This window comes from Hippopotamus amphibius, chromosome 5, assembly GCF_030028045.1.
Source record: "Hippopotamus amphibius kiboko isolate mHipAmp2 chromosome 5, mHipAmp2.hap2, whole genome shotgun sequence".
NCBI lineage: Eukaryota > Metazoa > Chordata > Mammalia > Artiodactyla > Hippopotamidae > Hippopotamus > Hippopotamus amphibius.
Window position 1 is genome coordinate 160,785,545 of NC_080190.1, and position 18,791 is coordinate 160,804,335.

The 18,791-nt window shown below is 41.6% G+C and overlaps 1 protein-coding gene across 7 annotated transcripts in view; it reads right to left on the bottom strand.

Moving 5' to 3' along the window:
• Positions 1–2,303: 2,303 nt before the first annotated feature.
• Positions 2,304–18,791, bottom strand: part of LRATD2 (LRAT domain containing 2) — a 34,348-nt gene continuing 17,860 nt past the window's right edge. For 2 of the 7 annotated variants that reach the window (XR_009053806.1, XR_009053800.1), the window contains exons 3-5: positions 11,786–11,905; positions 7,970–8,073; positions 2,304–3,027 (exon numbers count right to left, since the gene is read on the bottom strand). The gene's annotated coding sequence lies outside the window, so the exon portion shown is untranslated. Of the gene's footprint in view, positions 3,028–4,422; positions 6,429–7,969; positions 8,074–9,549; positions 9,623–11,282; positions 11,906–18,791 lie in introns of those variants that run through there. The other 5 variants (XR_009053803.1, XR_009053802.1, XR_009053801.1 and 2 more) reach the window with 5 other exon arrangements.

Here is an 18,791-nt window from a genome sequence, read left to right on the forward strand (position 1 = left end):
TATTATGGGCCAGACTATCAGGAAGTGGTACATGTCACTTCTACTCATGTTCCATTGGATAAACTTAGTCACATGGCCACACCTAACCACAAAGGAACCGGGAAATGTTAATCTAACCATGTGCCCAAGAAAAAGAGAAAACCAACTTTGAGGAACACATAGCAGTCTCTACTGCTAGGCCAGAAAGTTGGGGAGTGTCAAAAATGAAGGGAAACACTGGCAAGACAGAAGGCAAAGAAAGGGGAGAAGATGGGAAGAGGAAAAGGAAAAGGAAAGAAAGAAAGGAAGAGCAAAGGAGAACTTGAAGGAGTTTGTGCTGGCTAGGTTTATACATCCCTGACTCCATTGTCCCTAAAAAGAAAACTTCAGTGTGTACATTATTCCGGAATGACTGTGCATGAATGTATATATTTGGAAAGGGACTAGAACTGAAGAAGGAAGACAAAGCTAACATGTGGGTTACAGAATGAATCATTAAAGAGATTACAGGCTTCTTCCAATGATGATTCCATTTCTCAAAACTCAAGGCAGTTACTCCTTTTGGGTAACTGCCTTGAGAGCCAATTCCCAGCCTTCCAAGAAAATCACAGCTTTTCTTTAAAGGAAAAGACACTGAATAAAGACCCTGGTAATAGCATAGCCAATGTGAAGACCCCTTCTATAAATCCTGTTGTCTCTCTACTCCACTAGCAGACCTAAATATGAGACAAGAAAGCGGGAGCCCTGGACACTCAGGAATTGAGAAAGCAGCCTCCACAGTCCACATGCTGATTATGCACTTGCTTTAGCTCACTAAATCCACCCAGCTCCTCTGGAAGGTACTGTCATTATCTCCATTTACAGATGAGGAAGCTGCAATTACCAGGGCCACATAACTGGTAACTTGTGAAACTAGGAATCAGAATCCACACTGCTAATAGTATCAACAGCAGTAGTAAAACGTAATATCTATTTAGCACATTCTATGTGCTAAGCAGAATCTTAAGAACTGTACCTGAGTTATTGAGTTTTAATCTCAAGATGGACATATGAGGGAGATACTAAATAACATTCCCATTTTGCTTATGAAGATACTGGAAGAGAAAAAATGTTATCCAAGATTTCTTAGCTGTTATGCAATAGGGATGATATTTGCATCCAGGTGCTCTGACGTTGAGTCTGCCACATAGGTCTCCCCTCTCCCCGTCTGGCCCAAATCCATCTCTGTCAATTACATCCATTTCTTCCTGACAATGCATTTGCCATGCACAAACCCCTTTGAGTATGTATCTAGTCAGAGGAGCGAATATATGTTGGAGTCTTTAGGTCTGAGAAGATCACTCTTCATTTTCAGTAAGTCGTCTAAGTGGTGCAGTTGAGGCCAGGCACCCGGAGATATTAGCAAGTCTCTCTCTGCTCTGCAGTGTTTCTAAACCAAAAGAACCAAGAGAAGCCATGGACAGGAGATGAAATGTGGGGGTCAGCTGGGACGTCATCAAGGGTTGTTCATCTATCAGCACAGTTTTGGGGCATCACCTTAGATTGGTGATTCAAATGTGTCACAGAAGTAAGTGAGCTTTAGAGATGCCATAGTCTGAACAGAAGGCATGTTAGCAGGGTATCTGTAGAGGAAAAGTTTGCTTAGGTGGAACCTGAGATTTGGGCAAAAGTTAACCATTACCAATTCCCTCGCATGACTGCAACCTTATTTTAGGGTGTTATTCCTTTAGCTTGTGACGCATAAGGACATATGTCATCACCTGTGTCTTAGTTAGCCCAGTCCACTATAACAATATAACACAGACTAGGTTTTAAACAACAGACACTTATTTCTCACAGTTCTGGAGGCAGGAAAGTTCAGGATCAAGGTGCTGCTAGATGTGGTTCTGGTGAGCGCTCTCTTCCTTCTGAAGGGTCCTCACACATCGGAGGGTAAACAAGCTCTAGTGTCTCTTCCTCTTCTTATAAGGACATGAATCCCATCCTGAAGTCGCATCTTCATGACCTCACCTAAACCCAATTAACTCACAAAGACGCTACCTCCAAATACCATCTGATTGGGGATTAAGGCTTCAACATAGGAATTTGGTGGAGACACAAACATCCAGTCCATAGCACCCTGTGTCAGGAGCTCCAGAGACCCCTTCATCACAGTCATTAACGAGCTCCCATCTGCAGGCTTGTCCCAGGTTCTGCAACTGCTCATGTTTTTACTCAGGGATGAAAAACAAAACACAATTTTGTTTCAATAAACTTTTAATTTTGGAAAATTTTAAATTAATAGAACAATTGTAAAGATGGTACAGAGACTACCCATATACCCCTCATTCAGTGTCCACTGTCATTACCATCTTACATTATCATGGTACATTTATCAAAACTAAGGAACAAATGTAGGTACATTGTTTTGTTTTGTTTTAAAATATTTATTTATTTATTTGGTTGCTCCAGGTCCTGGTTGCAGCAGGCGAGCTCCTTAGTTGCAGTTCTGGGGCTCCTTAGTTGTGGCTCACCAGCTCCATAGTTGTGGCAAGCAAACTCTTAATTGTGGCAGACGCGGGATCTAGTTCCCTGACCAGGGATCGAACCCAAGCCCCCTGCTTTGGGAGCATGGAGTCCTATCAGCTGTGCCACCAGGGAAGTCCCCGGTACACTGTTTTTAACTAACCTCCAGATTTTAGTTGGATTTCACCAGTTTCTCCATTAATGCCCTTTTCTGTTCCAAGATCAAATCTAGGATAACACATTGCATTTGGCTGCCATGTCTGTTTAGTCTCCTCCAGTTTGTAACAGTATCACAGTCTTTCCTTGTTTCTGATGACCTTGAAAGCTTTAAGGAATATGGGTCAGATATTTTGTAGAATGTCCCTCAATTTGGCTTTGTCTGATGAAAAACCGTTTTTATTCTGCAATACATGCCAGGATTTTGATTCTCCTCTGACCAGGTGACCCGTAAATAAATAGAGCTCTGCTTCATTTTTGTGAAGAAGCATCTGCTTCATACACAGGATTTCTGTAGTTGGGTATTTTTCCTCAGTGCCTCCAGCACTGAAAGATGTTGAATCCAAAGAAAAGAGCATAGATATTAGAACTATAAAAATGTAGATTCAAATCTTACCTTCATATTTACTAACTTTGATCTCAGGCAAATCATTTAATTTCTGCAAGCTTCAGTTTTTTCTTTTTAAAAATGAGAATAAAATATTGAGTTTGTGGTACTGTTGTGAAAACGAAATAAGCTATGTATACAGCACTTGGAATATTACACAGCACATGTGAGTGTTTAATAAACATCAGTTTCCTTCCCCCTACATTTCTTTTTTTAGTCACTCCAGAGCCTGACTCTGAATATCACCTGTTGTCATTCATTTATAATAAAAATATATGGAAAATGGAGATGGTGGTGACTACTCAGCTCACAATCCCACCCCACCCTCAGTAGTCTCATCTATGTGATTCTCTTCTTTCTTATCATAATAGACCCTGCCTTCCTGGTCATAGGAGAGACATGTGAGCCAAGTGGACCAATCATAGGGCCCCTCTTCCCTGACTGTAATGATTGATCCAGGTCCAGCCAATCAGAATTCTTCCTTGGGATTTTCCCCACTGGAGTTAAGAAGTTCCTCTTGGGTCACGTGGTTTTAAGAATGAGCTGCTTATAGCCATGCTTTCTGCCATGTGGAGACAGCCAGCCTGAGAGCAAGAAATCAGCATGCATGGAGAAGCAGGACTGAGAGATGGAGAGAGCATTCTACAGAATTCTGCCTAGTCTGTTGGTCAAGTGATCCCTGAGGTCAGTCCACCTCTAGACTTTCCATAGTTTGGTGACTTAAGCAAATCAATGACAGTCTTTCCTTAAGCTACTTTGGGTTGTGGTTTTATTTTTTATGATTTAAAAAATCTCAGTGGATTTCCTTTTTGGATTGTGCTGCCTACTACCACCTCTTCTAAGTGCCTTGCTCCACTTCTTTTCCTCCTTATCCTTTCTTCCCTCCTTCTATGGCATGGCTGGCACCCAAGTGTCCTCCCTCCTCAGCCCTTTTCCCAACACTGGCTCTAAAGTTAAATGTATAAGTTACTTTGATTCAGACAGTCTATTAAAAGAGCAAGAATCAAAGTTCTAGCAGTGGTCTGTGAGAAAAGAAATGAAGCCACACATAATGTGATACAGTGGTTCAGAACATAGACTCTGGAGTCCGTCAGCTTCAAATTCATATCCTGCCTCTGCCACTTCCTAGTTGTGTGACTTCAGGGAACCTACTTCACTTCTTTGAGCCTCAGTTTTTTCATCTAATAAATGAGAATGAGAATATCTCGTCCATGCAGCTTTTGCATGGATTCACCAAGATAACATACGTGTGATGCCAAGCACACTGCCTGCCACATGGTTGATGCTTAACTTTAGAATACCAATTATTAATAATAATAATTGAAATTTTCCCAAGTCACTTAAATTCACCAATTACTCTCTGCCTCATGAATGGTGAGATAGTCAGGCTTGGTGTCTATCCTGAGGGCTCTAATATGAAACACACAGCACCACTCATGAAGTGTTCTTGCCAAAAAAAAAAGCTGACTCTGAACCAAATCAGTCCTCAATAGCTTTACTTATACAAAATAGGGCATGGGATAGAGGAACAACTTAAATGAAACGACAAGGAAGCAAACAGACACATCCAGAATGGGAGACATCTCTTTTAGGAGAGATGACTTGATTTCTGCAATGAGTCAATGGCAGGAGGAAGAGAGAGAGGGAAAGGGGGGGCGCAGAGAGAGAGAGAGAGCAAGAGAGCAAAGGGGAGGGGAGGAGAGGGGAAAGAGACAGAGAAAGACAGAGAAAGATATTGAGAGTGAACTATGATTATCCTATTATTATACCATATTATACTCAATTGAGTGGTACTTGCAGGAGTACTGGCTTTAGGGCCAGACGACCTGAGCTCACATCTTGCTTCAGCTACTGTCATTACACAAATATACTTGGGTGACTCATCAAGGAGTAATAATTCAAGTGCTGATATATGTGAGGTTTAAATGAGACAATATATACAAAATACTTATAAAAATGTATGTATATAAAAGTATGTAGACATCGTCTCATATGCAGGGAGTTACTGCAATACATACCATTTCTCTCACTTTGCTTATAATGTCCCCATGTATTTCAAGCTTATCTGTAGCCTGTCCCTTCATCCATTAATTTATTCAGTCAACAAATTTACTGAATGTCTTTGTGTGCTTGGGATGGCAGCATTTATAAAGATAAGAAAAAGTCCCCGCCCGGAGAACATTTACAATACAAAGTATCACAGCCACATAAGGAAGTAAGGGCAGAGGCAACTAGAGGTGGCACTGGGTTTCATGCAGGCAGATGTGGTTTCAAACCCCAGCTCTGCCATGACTAGCTGAGTGGGCCAGATCCCCTCTCCACCCTTCACTGGCTCTCTGCTCTGGGAGATCAACCTTCAGGGACAACTTCAACAAGATGCAATGCCCTCTGGTTTTGGCCCCCAGAGGAGGTTGGAGGTTGAGAGGGGATGCAAGCAGGCCAGCTTCCTCCCTGAGCCGTGACTTACGACTGGCTCTCTCCTACCACCTGAAGTCCCTGCTCCTCTTGAGGTGGCCCTTAGGACACAATCCCCTCCTCTCCTCCCTTTCATCCTACAGGTAACAGCCCTGCTGCTAACTAGTCCTGAAGTACTGTGCTAACCCTCGTAGCTTCCTAATACTGCCCACACCTTTTCAAATAATCTTTTATTAAATTGTTTTTAAAGTGGCCTCCTCTGCATAGCCTTCTGTTGGGACTCTGACCAGTCCATGGGGTCATCTTGAGCAAGTATTTTTAAAAATTTTAAGACTTTATTAACTCATCTATAAAACGGGATTCAGCATAGTCCATTCTTCCTGGTCCTAGGCAATTTCAGTTAAATGGGACACTTGGAGTATGGGAAAGATTATCAGCATGGGAGAAGGAAAAGTCAGGGTTTAAATCTAACTTTTGCTCTTACAAGTTGAGTAATCTCCAGCATTTTGCAACAAATCGCTTTGTGATACAGTTCCTTGTGGGTGAAAGAATTAGAACAAATGTTCAATAGAACTTAGAGCTTTGGCTGAGACTGCAAAGATGGGAAAAAGCTAAGTAGCCATGCATTCTAAAGAGAGGAGCTAAACCCCTCCACATGAGCACTGCTAGTTGATGACCAACTCTAACACTCCCAATAGCTTGCTTACAGCCCAGGTAGAAGCTTCCATAGAGGGAATAGGATTCTTGCAAAGAACCTTGTAGTATTAGGGGTGGGTTTGCTTCCATTCACCCAGAGTAAAATGAAGAAGTGTAGGGTCATCAGTCTCGGAGCGAGGATTTGTTGCAAGAGGGCAGGATGGCATCTCACTGCCAGGCTGGATGTTTGCTGGGATGCAGGGATGCAAAGACTGCTTCCAAGCTGATCCTGCGGTAGAACATAGTGGAGATCTTGGGCGATCTTAAAAAATGTTCCCCTGGCATTGGGAACACAGAGAATAGTGTCTGCCTTGAGAGACTAAGAGTAAAGCTCGTCAAAGTGCCCATGATAGCAGAGCAAGTGTGTGTACATTTTACAGGGACCAGATGAATCTGATGGAAGGCAACCAGCTTAACTCATCTGCTCAAAAAGACTGGGATAACACAAGGGGCAGGAGCAGAGAGAAGTCCCAAGAGATTAGTCCAGCACATTGCCAAGACAGCGTCTCCGAGGAACCCGCAGGAAAGGTGCCACCTGGAGGAGCCAGCATTTGGATTCTACCATTTGGAGCCCCTTCAACAGCCAAGAGAGCAGCACAAACAGCATCTGCCACCTGATCTCTCATCCTTTCCACTCCCCTAACCTTGGAAAACCCATCAGCAATTAGGTGAATCGCATAAGAAGTGGAGCAAGGAGAACTGAAGAACAGACCAAGCACTCTGTACATTTACCTAACCGTCTGGACACACCTGACCAGGGCAGAGGGGAAAAGTTGTTTTTTTTTTGTTTGTTTGTTTTTAAATATTTATTTATTTATTTGGTTGTGCCGGGTCTTAGTTGTGGCAGGTGGACTCCTTAGTCATGGCATGTGAACTCTTAGTTGCAGCATGCACGTGGGATCTAGTTCCTTGACCAGGGATCGAACCCGGGCCCTCTGCATTGGGAGATCAGAGTATTATCCACTGCGCCACCAGGGAAGTCCCGAGAAACTTTAAACTGGATGTGAGGTTAAATACTGTTTTAGATTCGACTGTGTGTTTTAATACTTGAAAGTGACCAGGGAGCTACAGGGTCTCCCTGATATGCCATCAAAGCAAGGAGAAAGCCAATACACCAGGGAGTACGAAGGCGACAGGGAGACAAGGAAAGCTATTTCCTGATTATTATCAACCAGATTTAACCTAATTCCAACAAATCTCTTATACTTACTTTGCAGAGTATTTGTGAAGAATAACTGTAATAACATAAAGCAGTGCCTAGCCCAGCACATCCTCGTTACTGGCAGTATTACTATTAAAGATTTCAATCTCTATGTTGCACATGCAAGTTAATGACACATGAAGTAGTCACAGCCTGGCAGGGTTAATGTAGAAGAGTGGTTGCCCAGTGGGCTTAGAGCCCAGGGATATGTTTTTAGGGGACCTCAGGCCCTTGATTGGTCAGGCTAGTGTCCAGAAGGCTAAAATCAAAATACAAAAGGTCCACAGAGTTTTTCACAATGATCACTGAACTGACTTCTGGTTCAAATCCACACTCCTGATTGGCCCCCTTGCACATCAGACACACGTAATAATCTTCAAACACAGCATTATGTACGTTTGTAAGTGAAAACTCATATAAAATACTTTGGTTTCCAAACTCACTTTCAGTAAGTTCCTTACAGCTTACCCACTAGTTTCTTCTTCCTGGAAGCCATCTATCTACCTGGTTACTTTCATCATAGTTGCCCTTTCAAAACAATCACATTCTTTCCATGGAGACTAGCATACCTACGTTTCTCTGTTCTTTCACGCTTCATGTCTTCCTCAGCGATTCAGCAGCTCTTGTCATTTAACTCTTATATCCTTCAAAGGCTGCTTAGGTGAGTAGCCACCTGGATTGAACAGGTAAGAAAACACAGGTTGGGGGATGAAGGGACTTGTCAAAATTCACAAGTAGGACACAGAGAGAACCTTGCTAAAGGACCATTCTTTAAGAAGACTAACTCTGGTTTTGCACACTTGTTGAATATCTGTGGGTGTGCTTGATGGGGCACAGAAGCCACCAAACTTTCTGTGTAGTCAGCACGTCCCTTCCAGGCTGTACCTGTGTGGTGGGGGTTGAGGGGAAGTATTCTTCTTTAACCTCTTCACAGCTAGTACTGCGCAGACTACACAGATTCTGAAAGCCAATTGGCATCAGTCTTGGCTACAACACAGTCTCCCCTTCCACGGCTCCTTTGCTCTGTCACATTGCCTCTGGACACAGTTCTTTCATTGACCTCTGGGCAAGGAGTGAGAATCCCATAAGCCAGGGAGGAAAGAAGGGTTTTGTTTTTAATTTTCCTTCTGAATTTTGCTTAAAATATCCTGTGCAAAATTTACAGAATGTTTCAACAAACCCTCTAGGTTAGTGGCTCTTAAAATTTTAGAGGATGCGTACAACCATGGGACTCTCCTGAAAGGTATGGAAAGTTTTCTCAAAAATACAAAGCCCACGGAAGAGACAGGAACAAATTCTCCTTAAATAGCAGAGGGTACATGAGCACAATCCATAGAACTTTGCAGAGATTGATGAGCTCCAGGCTGAGATTCTTGTCCTCGCGGAATTGAAAAGGCACCTCCTTCTCCGTCTGCCTCAGAACATCAGCACTAAGCAGAGGCTCAATGAATCCAAAGTGGTTCCTCTCCCAAGGAGTGCAGGAGGAGGGGAAATAAGATCACTCCGGTGAATGTTACTGAAAGGTGCTTTATGGGAAATTCTCAACCAAGCACTCCCCGTGCATTTTCTTGCAGCAGAAAGCAATGTGGACTGTTGCTGAGCATTTCACGTAAGTCTGCAACAAGTCCAACTTGGATTCCTGATTGTGATTCATATTAATATAGATCAACAAAATGCACGTAGGCCAAGCACCTTTGTCAGCTGATGAATTTTTAAGAACATTAAAAAAACTCCTTGAAGGAAAGCTGCTGTCTGTCTTATATCTCATCGCCCCTGATTTCAGCATCCTCTCCCCTCTGCTACCCTCCAGGCTGCACAGGAGATGACAAGCACAGGTTGTGAACACAGTGAACACAAGGAGAGCTCTCGTCTGCAGCCCCCTTTTCAGACCACAGCCGAGTGTGCTTGTAATAGCGAGGCAGCTGGTACTGAGAGCGAGGGGGAGTCAGTTGTCACTCTTTCTCAAATGCCATCTTAACTAATGTTATCACTAAACAGATAGATTTTGGTGGAATGAAGTGTGGGAGGTGTGGAGATCAGAGTAAAGGTATGAACTTCTAATGAAGAGAAGGATGAAAGCAAAAAGAATTCTTTTACAGACTAAAAATGGTTGACTGAGAAAATGAAAAAAAAAAAAAAATCACAACTAACCTAGAGATGAACTGTTTAAGCACCAGCGCATGGCCCAGTGTTCCCCAGGCTCAGGAAGGCTCAGCAAAGCCCTGCAGTGAGAGAGTTTACCTCTGAGAGGACGCGGCTGCACGGCTTTTAGACCTTCCTTTAGAACAGTTACAAGCAGGGGAAAGCGAGCTGGCACTACTGTGTTGGTTTAATAACAGAGGTCACCTTGCCACCCACACAGCTTTCTCATCTGCTCTTTTCTCAAGTGGGAAGCTTACGACTTATTTGTTGCTTAGATGAAGCTGTCTGGCAATAAACTCGTTTGAATTATGGAGGTAGCAAAAAAATATTTAGGACCCTCCCAAGGGAAGTTACCCCTGCATTATCTTGGCCACTGTCTTTATATCATCGTGGCTACCTTGCTAGATGCAAAAGCGGCATTGAGTGAGTATGAGTGTGTGTGTGTGTGTATAAAACATATATATAACACGTCATTATATTGTGCATAGTGTGTGTGTGTAATTTCCCAACAACCCAGCAAATGTAGGAAATTTTCATTTTCATTTCATGTATGAATACATTAAGGCTCACAAAGACTAGATCACCCCAAGGACTCTCACTCAATCATCAACAAAACCAGAATTATGTTCCTGATGTTATTGGCTCCCAAACCCCTAATAATTCCATTTTTTCACTCTATTTCCAATTACTTATTTAACAAATGTTTGTTGATATTGGCTACTGGGTGCCAGGTACCTTGCTTGGTGGCAGGGATACAAAAATAAAAAGACACGGCCTTCAGGAAACCCACAGTCTAATAAAATATCATCTACTAAAATATTTGGAAATTAGCTTTAACCACTAAAGCACTGTACAAATTTTAACTGCTTTTGTTGGATTAAAGCAAAGTCACTTTCACCCATTTCTTAAGGAGCTGTGCCAACCTCACCTATGAACTTTGTATCCCTTATCTCTCTTCCTCTTAGGTTGACCTCCAGGCTGCAGGCAAAATGTTTGTATCTGTTCTCTCTGTTCTTTTCTGCTGGTTCCTGTTCCTGATTCCCTGGCTTTGTCTGTCCACTACGTGCCCTGCTCTCACCTGCCAGGTGGCCTTACCTGGTCTGGTCCTGCCTGTGAGTGCCCGAGCCCAATTTCGTAAAGCGTGACCAGTGACTTGGTCCACTTTTGGAGAGGAAGGAAAGGCAAGGACCAGGTCAGAAAGGCTCCTTAGAATATTGAGGGAGAAGAGTCTGGCTCCGAGCTATCGCCCAAGAAACAGGTCGAATAAATTTGTAGAGTGTAGTGGTCGTAGGCAAGGACTTAGGAGTCTTACAAACTTTTTCCCACCAGTATTCCTAGCTATATAATTTGGGGCAAATTATTCATCACTCTCTGCCTTGGATTTTGTGCAGGTAATAACAGTAAACCCCTTATAGGGTAACACAAAGTAGTGATTGAATTATAAGAGCACAGTAATTATCATTATACAGTACTTTAGTACTTAATTCAAAAATTTTTTTTTTTTTTAATTTTATTTATTTATTTATTATTTTTGGGGGGGTACACCAAGTTCAATCAACTGTTTTTATACACATATCCCCGTATTCCCTCCCTTCCTTGACTCCCCCCACCTCGAGTCCCCCCTACCCTCCCCGCTCCAGTCCTCTAAGGCATCTTCCATCCTCGAGTTGGACTCCCTTTGTTATACAACAACTTCCCACTGACTATCTATTTTACAGTTGGTAGTATATATATGTCTGTGCTACTCTCTCGCTTCGTCTCAGCTTCCCCATATGAATACCTACTGAGATATGGTCTCCACGGCTTTCATGCTGGATGTGTTCAGTTGACCCTTCCAGATCCTCTCTCCACTTTCTCACCTGTGCCCCAAGAGACTGACCCGGACAAATCCATCAAGAGTCTCCCTTGCCATTTGGCTTCTGGTTGGCTTTGACCGACTTTAAATACCCGCAGAAGAAAGAAGGAGGGAGGAGAGTGAGGTGGGTGTTTATTCTCAGTCACACCTGGAACTGGCCACCTCTCTCCACCTTGGGTCTGGCTCAGGTCATGCAGCTTTATCCATACAGTCCAGGCCCCCTCTGTCTCTGCTCCATTTACCACTTTCTCCCCCATACCACAGACCTCAGGGTGAAAAAGGAACCATGCTCTTAGTAGCCTTGGTACTGCTTCTTCCGTCAGGGTTTCCTTATACACACTCACAGCATCATAATTTTGCAATTCAACTCTCCTTGAGCATGACTAACCTGAAGGCAATGTCTTCTCCCAGGACCCTGACTGATCCTGCCTTCATCACTCTGCCTTAGATGCTGCTTTCCCTCACAGAAGGTGAGGGTCCAATTCTGAAGCTCTTCTGGCTTGAGTCTCTGTTGGTAGAATAATTGAGAATGAAGTACTAGTTAAAATACACAGTCTTGGAGAGGACAGCTCAGGCCCTGGAGGAATGAAGGGGAGTGTTGCAGAGATTTTAGCCCCAGAGATGAAGCTAAGGAAAGAGCTAATGATCAGAACTAGGAACCACCCACATCAATTCTCTTGCCTTCCAAAATCACCCTACCACATCTTTCTCCCAGTCTAGCACCCCCAGATTCCCATGCAGGATTCCCAAGAGTAGATCTGGGACCACACTCGATCTGGCAGCAGGGGTGGGGGGTGAGGGTGGCTACAAATGCCTGATGAAGAGCTGAACAGATGTTCAACTTCTCTGGAAACCTGGGGAAAGGAAATTAAATAACAATAACAGTTTTAAACAAAGGAGCAATGTTTTCCAAACCAGGACACAAGTTTAGATTCATAACGTTAATGCAAAGACTTCTGGTTTCAGCTCAGAGACACAGAAAGCTGGAATGAACACTGCTCCCACCTTTACAACAACAAGAGAAGATGGACAAGCAAATTAACAACTTTTCTTAAACTCATTAAAGAAGCCAACCTGAAATCTGGGGAGAAATAGGTATCTGCAGAGACGCAGCAACCAAGCATTTCCTCATTCACTAACCTGGGACAGATGCCATGTAAGCCGGTAGAAGATTCAGTTAAAATCATGTGTGTGGGGACTTCTCCAGTGGTGCAGTGGTTAAGAATCCGCCTGCCAATGCAGGGGACATGGGTTCAATCCCTGGTCCAGGAAGATCCCTCATGCCGCGGAGCAACTAAGCCCGTGCGCCACAACTACTGAGCCTGTGCTCTAGAGCCTACGAGCCACAACTACTGAAGCCTGCATGCTCTACAACAAAAGAAGCCACCGCAACAAGAAGCCTACATACCACAACAAGAGTAGACCCCACTCGCTGCTCCTAGAGAAAGTCTGTGCACAGCAACAAAGACCCAATGCAGCCAAAAAAAAAAAAAATCATATGTGAAAAAAATATATATATAATCGCATATGATTATATATGTTATGTGAAAAGATATAGAGAGATGTATGCATATATGTATATAAATCAACATGCATACACAAGGTGTGTTTACATTAATTTGAGTTAAGGGCAGTATAAATTATACCATGCTTCATTCATGTCGCAAGTAGATTTAATTATTCTCATTTAATCCTTTATCTTTACTCTTATTTTACTTTTCACTTCCACAAAAGAAGTGAGGGTAAGAAGTAAGAATAATTCTGTCTCATTTTACAGAGAATAAGACAAACACGCATAGAGCACCTTTGCCGCAGATTTAACCATCGCTGACATGAGCCACCTCCCACATTTGCTGCCCCTTCTCTGTCTGGATGAGGGCGACCCAGGGAGACGCCCGCCCCTCTTTGCTGTCCATGCCCACGTCTCCATGCCTGGAGAACTGTAACCCACCACAGTCTCCTCCGGTTTAGGATTCATCCCCTTCCTCCGCAAACGGGACTCAAGTGTGGTGAGAAATACCATCAAAGTTCAATTTTGTTTCACTTGCAGCTGGTGAGTTTTTGTTTGTTTTGCGCATGGAAAAGTATCTGCTCTCAGCCCCAGCTTTGAAACAGAAATTGGCTTGTAACCAGACTGAAATAGCACGCTCCATGTCACACGGAGACCTCAATAATAGGAGAAAGCTCTGGGTTTTGAAACCGTGATATGTATTAACCCATTGAATGTATTGTATCCTTTGTTTCCCAAGAAACACTGCGTGTGGAGCGACACTTGTGCCACAGACCGGAAACTGAGACTGGAGAGGTGACAAGCTCATCCAGGCTCACTTGCCCAGCATGTGCAATAGGGGTCTTTCATTTGTGTATCTGCACCTGTTTTCACTGATTAAAGTACAGACTGCCTTTCACTTTACAATATCAAAATTGGTTGCATGTAAGCCTTTTCTATATTCGTGGCCATATTCCAGATAACTGAGGTTGAAAGGTAAATGACCTCCATGTTATTCAAATGGATGTTTCTTTAAAGCAAAGCCTTTAATTCCTAGATAAATGGTATAGCAGAACTTCTCTACTATTTGTCTTAGGTCACTGCCATCGAAGAACCTGAGACAGTGATTTGGGTAAATGTGATTCACTGATTGGGAGGGCTCTCAGGAGAGAGGAAGTGCAGGAAGCAGGATGGGCAGGGGAGGTGGCTAACCAAGGATGAGGTTTCAGCTGGACCCAGCCTCAGCCTGACCATGCAGGGAGCTCTAGAGCATGTAACCCACCCAAGTTATTGCCACTTTGAGGCAAGGGGGCTGGCCTTTGTAGAAGGTGAGAACCACCTTCTCCCAGCAGCTGGGAAATTAGTGCAGGGCCCAGGTAAAGGGAGTCTGGAGAGAGAACACAATATCCCATCTCTGCTGCCCTCAGACATTTGGAGGATTGATTGATGAGGGCTACAAACAGCCATGTGCTTGATTATAGAAAGACACAGAATAATTAAAAGGGATGAATTGGAACTAATGACAACCAACTACCTTTTAAATGATTGGATACTCTGAACCAGAAGATTAAGTATAGGAAGTTTGGAAAGCTGGTCTTAAATGGTTAATTTCCTTCTACCATTTGCAAAACCATCGAATTCAAGTGAGAGTAAGTTTGGTTGATGCCTGACTACCTTCAGAACCTTCTGCTGTTCCTTCTGATGATGTCTTCACTGAGACCCCGTTGCCAGCCTTGAGATTGCTGATTTCAAGGCACTTCGAAGAAAAAAAAAAAAAAATTCCATTTACTTTCTGTAGGAGATGACTGTCTGCTTCCTTTGAGCTGGGCCAGAGGGAGCATTCAGAATACATTGCAGGAAATAAATGGAATTTTTCAGCTTTTTAAATTGCATTTTACCCCTGAAAACTCCATTTTATCAAAACTCCTGGTTAATACTATTTTTCATGCTCAGGTATTCTCCCCAAATACACATGCAGGAGATGCAGGAGCCCAGAGGAAGACTATTCCAAAGTCCCTTAAAGAAGCCTCAGGTACTAACATCCTCATTGCCGTGTAACAAAACTCAAAGGACTGACCTTTAACATGGCACACAGGTGAGGGGTAGGGCAGGGGGTGCTCTACCTAGAGTCAGAGGAATTCATTTGCCTCCCGCCAGCTGTGTGCCCATGAGCAAATCATATAATCTCTCTGAGTCTTTTGGTTCATGGCTCTAAAATGGCTTTAGGAACACTGTCCCTGCCTATCTCAGAGGATTTTGTAAAAATTAGATTAGATTAATTTAGATGAAACAGTTCTAGACAAATGAAGCATAGCTGAAAGTGATATCTTCTGTAGCCACATGCTTAAAAGCCCGCAATTAAGCCTATGGTAGGCAGAATTCTAAGATGGCCCCCAAGAATCTCACCTCTTAGTAAATATACGTTATATACTCCCCTCTCCTTGAAACTGTCCTATGAATATGATAGGATATTCACTCCCATGATTAAGTTATATAAGACTCAAGCTTAACAGACTGGAGAGATATTCTTCCTGCTAGCACTGAGAAAGTAAGCTTCTAGGTCATGGTTTAGACCCAAAGGTGGGTTCTGGGAGCTGAGATGAATCAGCCAGCAACAAAAAAAAGGGACCTCAGTTCTACAACAATTTAAATTCAGCCAACAACTGAATGTGTGAAAGAAGATCCTAGGCTGAAGAAGAGAACGTACAGTCCAACTAAGATGCTTATTTCAGGCTTGTAAGACCCAGTTACTCTGTGCCAGGACTTTTAACCTACAAAAATTAGGACATAATACCCGGGGGTTGTTTTAGCTACTAAGTGTGTGACAATATGACACATAGCTATAAAAGCCAAATATACAACCAACTGTTCTGAAATGGCAGATTGAGGGCGACCTCTGAAATCTACTCCTCCATGAAAGCAATGAGAACACTAGTGAAAACTGTCAAAATAAACTTTTTTAGAACTCTGAAAAATCACCAAAGGCGTGAAACAATCCAAGGAGCATTTATTCAAGAAAAATGGCTGAATCTCAGCAAGGACAGTGAGCCTTGTGGCATTTTAACCTGTGCCCATCACCCTCTCCCTAGCTCTTCAGCAGCGCTGAAAGCCAACAGCCTCACAACTACAGTGCTGTGAAAAACAGCAGCTAAGTTGCTACTAAAAGAAGGAAGATGGGTTCAGAGCTCCCCAGTAGCCCCTTTCCAGAGAACTGTCACTATTTGACCTGTCTGGCAGTTCACTAAAAAGCTCCATTTTCAGGGATTGTCTTTATTTGACCTAATCAGAGCTTGCTTTTTTGTGACAAGCCCTACCCACAGAGTATTTGTCAAATACAATCAGTGGCAATTGTTTAATATCACAGCTGCCTGAGGATATTTTAACAGTTGGAGCTAACAAGAGACTAACCAAAAATTTTAAAAAGAACAACTGGGTAATGAGATGTCCATAGGGGTCTTTGAAAAGTTCCAGTGTATTCCTGAAAATCCAGAAACCCATGTGCATTTTCAGAATTGCATACGTCCAGGAAAGACTTGATAAAGTCTACTCTCTCATCTATGAGCAAGAAGTTTAGGGTAAGTTGGAGTTGTAAACTGGCTGCTAGAGCACTTAAAACATAACATACACACACACACACACACACACACACACACACACACACACACACACACACAGAGGCCTTAAAAATGCTTGGAGATTATTAGTTCAAGGAATTTTAAGGAAATCTCTATCCAGTCATTAGCTAATCACTAAGCAAACTGAACAGAGACTTTGGTGGCCACAGATGACAAAAGAATATAGGTTTTACAGAATTAGTCCAAGAAAGTCACTAAAAAACACCAAGCAGTAGCAACAACAGCAAAGCACAAAGGAGAGAGAGAATCTGATTTCCAGAGTTGACACACTGTATTATTTAAAATGTCCAATTTTCAGAGTGACCATATGATCCAGCAATCCCACTCCTGGCATACACCCAGAAAAGATGAAAACTAATTCAAAAAGATACATGAACCCCCGTGTTCATAGCAGTGCTATTCACAGTAGCCAAGACATGGAAGCAACCTAAATGTCTATCGACAGATGAATGGATAAAGAAGATGTGGTATATATGTACAACAGAATATTACTCAGCCATAAAAAGAATGAAATAATGCCCTTTGCAGAAACACAGATGGACCTGGAGGTTACCATACTAAATGAACTAAGACAGAAAAAGACAAATATCATATGATAGCACTTATATGTGGAATCTAAAAAAAAATGATACAAATGAACTTATTTACAAAACAGAAATAGACTCACAGACATAGAAAACAAATTTATGGTTACCAAAGGGGAAAGGGAAGGGAGAGATAAATTAGGAGTTTAGGATTAACAGATACACACTACTATATATAAAAGAGATAACCAACAAGGACCTACTGTATGGCACAGGGAACTATATTCAATATCTTGTAATAACCTATAATGGAAAAGAATCTGAAAAAGAATAGACATATATATAGAGAGAGATAGGATAGATGTATAACTGAATCACTTTGCTGTACACCTGCAAATAATACAACATTGCTAATCAACTATACTTCAATAAAAATTTGCTTGTTCTGAAAAAAAGTCCAATTTTCAATAACAGGAGCAAAAAATATATGAAATGCAATGAAATAGGAATGTATGGCCCATAAAAAGGGAAAAAATAGTTTATAGAGACTGTCCCTGAGAAAGCCCAGACATTTCTAGAAAGAAGGCCAGACTTACTAGATAAAGACTTAAATCAGCTATCATAAATATATTCATAGAACTCAAAGAAACCATTTCTAAGGAATTAAAGTATGAGAAAAATGTGTCATCAAACAGAGATCATCAACTAAAAGATAAAAAGTATGCCCATCTACAGACTTGAGCAGGTTGAAGAATTAGTAAGCTTAAAGACAGGTCAATTGAAATTACTCAATATGAATAGGAAGTAATAAAAGAAAATAAACAGAGATGTATGGGAACTATTCTATGAGGCTTGCATTATCCTGATATCAAATCAAAGACATCACAATAAAAGGAAACTACAGATCAATATCCCACATGAACACAGACAAAAAAATCCCCCCAAATTACTAACAAACTGAATTCACCAACATATAAAAAGGATTATATACCAAGAAAAAGATCATCTCAGGAATGAAAGGTTGGTTCATCATACAGAAAGCAATTAATGTAAGACACTATATCAATAGAATAAAGTTTAAAAATCACAATGTCATCTCAATAGCTGAAAAAAATAATTTGACAAAATCCAATACTCTTTCACGGTAAAAACACACCATCTAAGAATAGAAATTTTCTCAAATGATAAAAGGCATCTATGAAAAAAAACACAGCTAGCATCTTACATAATAGTAAAAGACTGAAAGTTTTGCCCCCTAAGATTAGGAACAAGACAAAATATTTGCTCTTGCCATTTCTATTTAATATTGTGCTGGAGGTTCTTGCCAGCACATTTAAACAAGGAAAAGAGATAAAATGCATCCAGACTGAAAAGGAATAAGAAAACTATCTCTGTTTGCAGATAGCATGATTTTGTAAGAAAAATAAATGAATTAGGCAAGATTACAAGATACAAAATCAATATACAAAAATTAAATGTTTCTGTAAACTTACAATGAACTATCTGAAAATATAATTAAGAAAACAGTTCCATTTATAATAGCATGAAGAACAGAATACTTAATAAATTTAACCAAAGAAGTACAACACTTGTACACTAAAAATCTACAAAACACCATTAAAATAAATTAATGCAGACAGAAATAAATGGAAAGATATCTCATGTTCACGGATTAGAAAAATTAATATTGTTAAGATGGTAATATTACTGAATTTTATCTGAAGATTCTTTGCAATCCCTATCCAA